Source organism: Arachis ipaensis, chromosome B08 (genome assembly GCF_000816755.2).
Source record: "Arachis ipaensis cultivar K30076 chromosome B08, Araip1.1, whole genome shotgun sequence".
NCBI classification, from domain to species: domain Eukaryota; kingdom Viridiplantae; phylum Streptophyta; class Magnoliopsida; order Fabales; family Fabaceae; genus Arachis; species Arachis ipaensis.
This window is the reverse complement of record NC_029792.2, coordinates 28,707,767-28,714,795: the sequence shown is the minus strand read 5'-3', so window position 1 is coordinate 28,714,795 and position 7,029 is coordinate 28,707,767.

Below are 7,029 nucleotides of genomic sequence, written 5' to 3'. Positions count from 1 at the left end.
TTTAGGCTAGTTTCATGCATTCCCTTAGGAAATAAGCTAGTTTTGGGTAGATATTCACTTACACCTTGATTCAAGCATACATTGTGCATTTTACGTTATTTCATGAGGATTTTGCATGAGTTTAGTGACAAATTATATGCTGCATTGCCCATGACTTGGACTAGAACTTTGATGCGCTCTATTGCTTGATTTCAGGACCAAAGGAAGCAAGGAAAGGGAGGAAACTTGCAAGGTTAATGAGAAAAGTGATTGTCAATGACACTCTCATAGCCATCATTGCCCACGTTAAGAGTCACGTTAACTAAGTTAACGTGAACTCTAACGTGGAAAAGGGACCATTTACTTTTATGAGCAAATCCCCCATTCACATTTACAATTCTGCAATTTACTTTCAGTCATTTGCTTCCAGTCCTTTAATTCTAGCATTTATTTTTCTATTATTTACATTCCCGCCATTTTATTTTCTGCAACTCTCAACCCAAATTCTGGATTCGCTCAACTAGAACATTCTTCTAATTAAAGTTGCTTGATCAATCAATCCCTGTGGGATTCGACCTCACTCTATTGTGAGTTTTTACTTGACGACAAATTCGGTACACTTGCCGAAGGGAGATTTGTTGCGAGACAAGTTTTTCGTGCATCAGAAGTGCAGAAACTCAACGGGAGATTGGCCACCCTATCCAGATTCTTAGCAGGGGCAGCGATAAGATCTCTCCCCTTCTATGCTACTTTAAGGAAGGGAAAGCAGTTCGAATGGACGACAGAATGTGAGCAAGCCTTCCAAGACTTCAAGGAGTTTTTAGGACGGCCGCTTATCTTATCTCGACTACGAGAAGGAGAACCGCTCATATTACATCTCGCAGTAGGAAGCCGGGCAATAGCCTCAGCACTAGTCAGAGAAGACGAAAGTGGGCAACAACCCGTCTACTTCATTAGCAAAGCGCTACAGGGATCCGAGCGAACTACCAGAAGATAGAAAAGTTTGCCTATGCTCTCATTCTAACATCTCGACAACTTCGCCCGTACTTCCAGGCTCATACCATTAAGGTTCGAACTAACCAGCCCACAAAAGGAATACTGCAGAAAACAGATTTAGTAGGCAGAATTTTACAATGGGCAGTCGAGTTATCAGAATTCGACCTCCAATATGAAGCTCGGACGGCCATTAAATCACAGTATCTGGACGACTTTATCGCAAAATTCACAGATGCCTTGGAAACCCCCACAGAATGGAATCTCTACGTGGACGGTTCTTCAAATAAGACTGGAAGCGGCGCAGGCGTGATAATAGAAAGCAACCAAGGAACCCAAGTTGAGCTCTCCCTCAAGTTCGGGTTCCCGGCCTCAAACAACCAAGCGGAATATGAAGCGTTATTAGCCGGTTTGAAGCTGGCTACAGAGGTTGGAGCTCAAAAACTCAACATTTACAGCGATTCACAAGTAGTCACCTCGCAGATAACAGGGAGTGGTGCACGAATTGTGAATCACACTTTTCACAATTCGTACCACTAACCAGCAAGTGCACTGGGTCGTCCAAGTAATACCTTAAAAGCTCGTCACAGCCATTCAATCCTTGAATCTTACTCAGAATACCACAGACAAGGTTTAGACTTTCCAGATTCTCATGAATGCCGCCATCAATTCTAGCTTATACCACGAAGATTCTGATTAAGAAATCTAAGAGATACTCATTCAATCTGATGTAGAACGCAGGTGGTTGTCAGGCACATGTTCATGGATTGAGGAAGGTGATGAGTGTCACGGATCATCACCTTCTTCATAGTGAAGCGCAAATGAACATCTTAGATAGGAACAAGCGTGTTTGAATGGAAAACAGAGATAATTGCATTAATTCATCAAGACGCTGCAGAGCTCCTCACCCCCAACAATGGAGTTTAGAGACCCATGCCGTCAAAGAGTACAAAGTTCAGATCTAAAAATGTCATGAGATACAAAATAAATCTCTAAAAGTTGTTTAAATACTAAACTAGTAACCTAGGTTTACAGAAAATGAGTAAACTATGATAGATAGTGCAGAAATCCACTTCTAAGGCCCACTTGGTGTGTGCTGGGGATGAGACTTAAGCTTCTCACGTGCCTGGGCTATTTTGGGCGTTCAACACCAGGTTGTAACCTGTTTCTGGCGTTGAACTCCAACTTGTAACTTATTTCTGGCGCTGGACGCCAGACTGCAACATGGAACTGGCGTTGAACGCCAGTTTACGTCATCTATCCTTGAGCAAAGTATGGACTATTATATATTTCTGGAAAGCCCTGGATGTCTACTTTCCAACGCAATTGAGAGCGCGCTATTTAGAGTTTTGTAGCTCCAGAAAATTCACTTTGAGTGCAGGGAGGTCAGAATCCAACAGCATCAGCAGTCCTTTTTCAGCCTGAATCAGATTTTTGCTCAGCTCCCTCAATTTCAGCCAGAAAATACCTAAAATCACAAAAAAATACACAAACTCATAGTAAAGTCCAGAAATGTGATTTTTAATTAAAAAATAATAAAAATATACTAAAAACCAACTAAATCATACTAAAAACTAAGTAAAAATAATGCCAAAAAGCGTATAAATTATCCGCTCATCACAACACTAAACTTAAATTGTTGCTTGTCCCCAAGCAACTAAAAATAAAGTAGGATAAAAAGAAGAGAATATACAATGAATTCCAAAAACATCTATGAAGATCAGTCTTAATTAGATGAGCGGGGCTATTAGCTTTTTGCTTCTGAACAGTTTTGGCATCTCACTTTATCCTTTGAAGTTCAGAATGATTGGTATCTATAGGAACTCAGAATTCAGATAGTGTTATTGATTCTCCTAGTTCAGTATGTTGATTCTTGAACACAGCTACTTTATGAGTCTTGGCCGTGGCCTATCCACTGATACTCAAAGCCTTGGATCCTTTTTATTACCCTTGCCTTTTGGTTTTAAGGGCTATTGGCTTTTTGCTCTTGCCTTTTGGTTTAAAGAGCTTTTGGCTTTTTCTGCTTGCTTCTTCTTTTTCTTGCTCTCTTTTTTTTTTTTGCAAGCTTTGTTCTTCACTGCTTTTTCTTGCTTCAAGAATCATTTTTATGATTTTTCAGATTATCAAATAACATTTCTCCTTTTTCATCATTCTTTCAAGAGCCAACAATTTTAACATTCATAAGCAACAAATTCAAAAGATATATGCACTGTTCAAGCATTCATTCAGAAAACGAAAAGTATTGCTACCACATCAAAATAATTAAACTATTTTAAAATTCGAAATTCATGTACTTATTTTTCTTTTTCAGAAAACAATTTTCATTTAACAAAGGTGATGGATTCATAGGACATTTATATCTTTAAGACATAGACACTTAGATACTAGTGATCATATAGTAAAGACACAAAAATAATTAAACATGAAGCATAGTAAACGAAAAACAGGAAAATAAGAACAAGGAGATTAAGGAATGGGTCCACCTTAATGAGGGTGGCGTCTTCCTCTTCTTGAAGAACCAATGGTGCTCTTGAGCTCCTCTATGTCTCTTCCTTGCCTTTGTTGCTCTTTGATCTGTAGTCAATTGCTCTACCACTGAATTATGGAAAAACAAAAGCAATGCTTTTACCACACCAAACTTAAAAGGTTTGCTCGTCCTCGAGCAAAAGAAGAAAGAAGTGGAGAAGATGGAGGAGATGGAAGTGTGTGAATGGGTGGGTTTGGGAGGAAAATGGTTTGAATTTGAATGGTGAGGTAGGTGGGGATCCTGTGGGGTCAAGGATTTAGCATCCCTGCTCCAATTAGGCGTACAAAATGCCCTTACTGTGCAATCCTGGTGTTTAACGCCAGACTGCTGCCTGTTTCTGGCGTTAAACGCCCAAATGTAGCCTGTTTCTTGCGTTTAACGCCAGACTGATGCTTGTTTCTGGCGTTAAACGCCAGCTTGGTGCTTGTTTCTGGCGTTAAATGCCAGACAGATGCTTGTTTCTGGCGTTTAAACGCCAGAATGATCTTCTTCCAGGGTGTGCTATTTTTCATGCTGTTTTTCATTCTATTTTTGATTTTCCATTTGTTTTTGTGACTTCACATGATCATCAACCTAAAGAAAACATAAAATAGCAATGGAAAATAAATAAATATAATTAAATAACATTGGGTTGCCTCCCAACAAGCGCTTCTTTAATGTCAATAGCTTGACAGTGAGCTCTCATGGAGCCTCACAGATAATCAGAGCAAGGTTGGGACCTCCCACCACCAAACTTAGAGTTTGGTTGTGGCCTCCCAACACTAAACTTAGAGTTTGACTGTGGGGGCTTTGGTTGACTCTGCAGTGAGAGAAGCTTTTCATGCTTCCTTTCCATGGTTACAGAAGGAGAACCCTGTGTCTTATAGTTTGCAATGTCTTCAAACCACAGAGCTTCCTGAATAGCAAACAATTGCTAATCCGGAAAGGTTTCAGAGATCTCAGTAGGAGGGAGGGATGCTCCTGCTACTGGTTCTATCCAGGACAGGTGATCAGCTACTTGATTCTCTGTCCCTTTTCTGTCTCTTATTTCTATATCAAACTCTTGCAGAAGCAACACCCATCTTATGAGCCTGGGCTTTGAATCCTGCTTTGTGAGTAGATATTTAAGAGCAACATGGTCAGTGTACACAATCGCTCTTGATCGTACTAAGTAGGATCTAAACTTGTCAATGGCATAAACCACTGCAAGTAATTCTTTTTCTGTGGTTGTGTAATTTTTATGGGCATCATTTAAAACACTGCTAGCATAATAAATGACATGCAGAAGCTTGTTATGCCTCTGTCCCAATACTGCACCAATGGTATGGTCACTGGCATCACACATTAGTTCGAATGGTAATGTCCAGTCTGGTGCAGAAATAACTGGTGCTGTGACCAGCTTAGCTTTCAGGGTCTCAAACGCCTGCAGACACTTTGTGTCAAACAGAAATGGCGTGTCAGCAGCTAGCAGATTGCTCAGAGGTTTTGCAATTTTTGAAAAATCCTTTATAAACCTCCTATAGAATCCTGCATGCCCCAAAAAGCTTATGATTGCCTTAACATTGGCAGGTGGTGGTAATTTTTCAATTACTTCAACTTTAGCTTGATCCACCTCTATTCCCTTGTTTGAAATGTTATGCCCAAGGACAATCCCTTCAGTCACCATAAAGTGACATTTTTCCCAGTTTAAAACTAGGTTGGTCTCTTGGCATCTTTTCAGAACAAGTGCTAAATGGTTAAGGCAGGAGCTGAATGAGTCTCCAAATACTGAAAAGTCATCCATGAAGACTTTCAGAAACTTCTCTACCATATCAGAGAAGATAGAGAGCATGCACCTCTGAAAGGTTGCAGGTGCATTACACAGACCAAAAGGCATCCTTCTGTAGGCAAACACTCCAGAAGGACATGTGAATGCTGTTTTCTCTTGGTCCTGAGGATCTACTGTAATTTGGTTGTAACCGGAATAGCCATCCAAAAAGCAATAATATTCATGACCTGCTAGTCTCTCTAGCATCTGGTCTATGACTGGTAAAGGAAAATGATCCTTCCTGGTGGCTGTATTGAGCCTTCTGTAATCAATACACATACGCCACCCTGTAACTGTTCTTGTAGGAACCAGTTCATTCTTTTCATTATGAACCACTGTCATTCCTCCCTTCTTAGGGACAACATGGACAGGGCTCACCCAGGGGCTATCAGAAATAGGATAGATAATTCCAGCCTCTAGTAACTTAGTGACCTCTTTCTGCACCACCTCCTTCATGGCGGGATTTAGCCGCCTCCGTCGTTGAACCACTGGTTTAGCATCATCCTCCAATAGGATATTGTGCATGCATCTGGCTGGGCTAATGCCCTTAAGATCACTTATGGACCACCCAAGAGCTGTCTTGTGTGTCCTTAGCACCTGAATTAGTGCTTTCTCTTCCTATGGCCCTAAAGCAGAGCTTATGATTACAGGAAAAGTGTCACCTTCTCCCAGAAATGTATATTTCAGGGATGGTGGTAGTGGTTTGAGCTCGGGTTTAGGAGGTTTCACCTCTTCCTGAGTAGTTTTCAGAGGTTCTTTTATTTCCTCTAATTCCTCCAGATCAGGCTGAACATCTTTAAAAATGTCCTCTAGCTCTGATTCGAGACTCTCAGTCATATGGACCTCTTCCACCAGGGAGTCAATAATATCAACGCCCAGGCAGTCGTCTGATGTGTCTGTGATGACATGTCACCATGTCATCCAAGCCAAGCTTTCTGATAGTGGATGCAGGGATTAGGTTGATACTTGCCCCAAGATCAAATAGAGCTGTCTTGGTGCAGTTACCCTCTAATATGCATGGTATCATAAAGCTCCCGGGATCTTTAAGCTTTTCTGGGAAGCTTTCCAGAATGACTGCACTGCATTCTTCAGTGAGGAGAACCCTTTAAGTTTCTCTCCAATCCTTCTTATGACTCAAGATATCTTTCATGAACTTGGCATAAGAGGGTATTTGCTCAAGTGCCTCTACAAACGGAATCTTTATTTCAAGAGTCCTGAGATAGTCTGCAAAGCGGGCAAATTGATTATCCTGCTCCTCTTTGCGGAGTTTTTGAGGATAAGGCATCTTAGCTTTGTATTCCTCAACCTTAGTTGCTGCAGGTTTATTTCCTACAGAGGTAGGTTGAGAAGCCTTCTTGAGGGATTTATTATCAGTACTTGCAGATGTCTGATCCCTCACTGGCATTTGAAAGCCAGGGTTGGAAGCTGGAGTGGCGTTAGACGCCAACTTCTCATCTGTTCCTGGCGTCTGAACGCCAGAACTGTGCTTCCTTTGGGCATTCAACGCCAGTTCCTTGCTTGTTTCTGGTGTTGAACGCCAGTCCTGAGCATGGTTTGGGCGTTCAGCGCCAGCCTTCCACCCAATTTCTGGTGTTTTAGCGCCAGAATTATTTTTCCCTGGGCTCTTACTGTCCTCAGATGGAATTTGGGTAGTTTGCTTATTTCTTGGCTTCCTGCTGCCTTGAGGTGGGGTATTTAATGTTTTCCCACTTCTTAATTGAACTTCTTGGCACTCTTCTGTTAT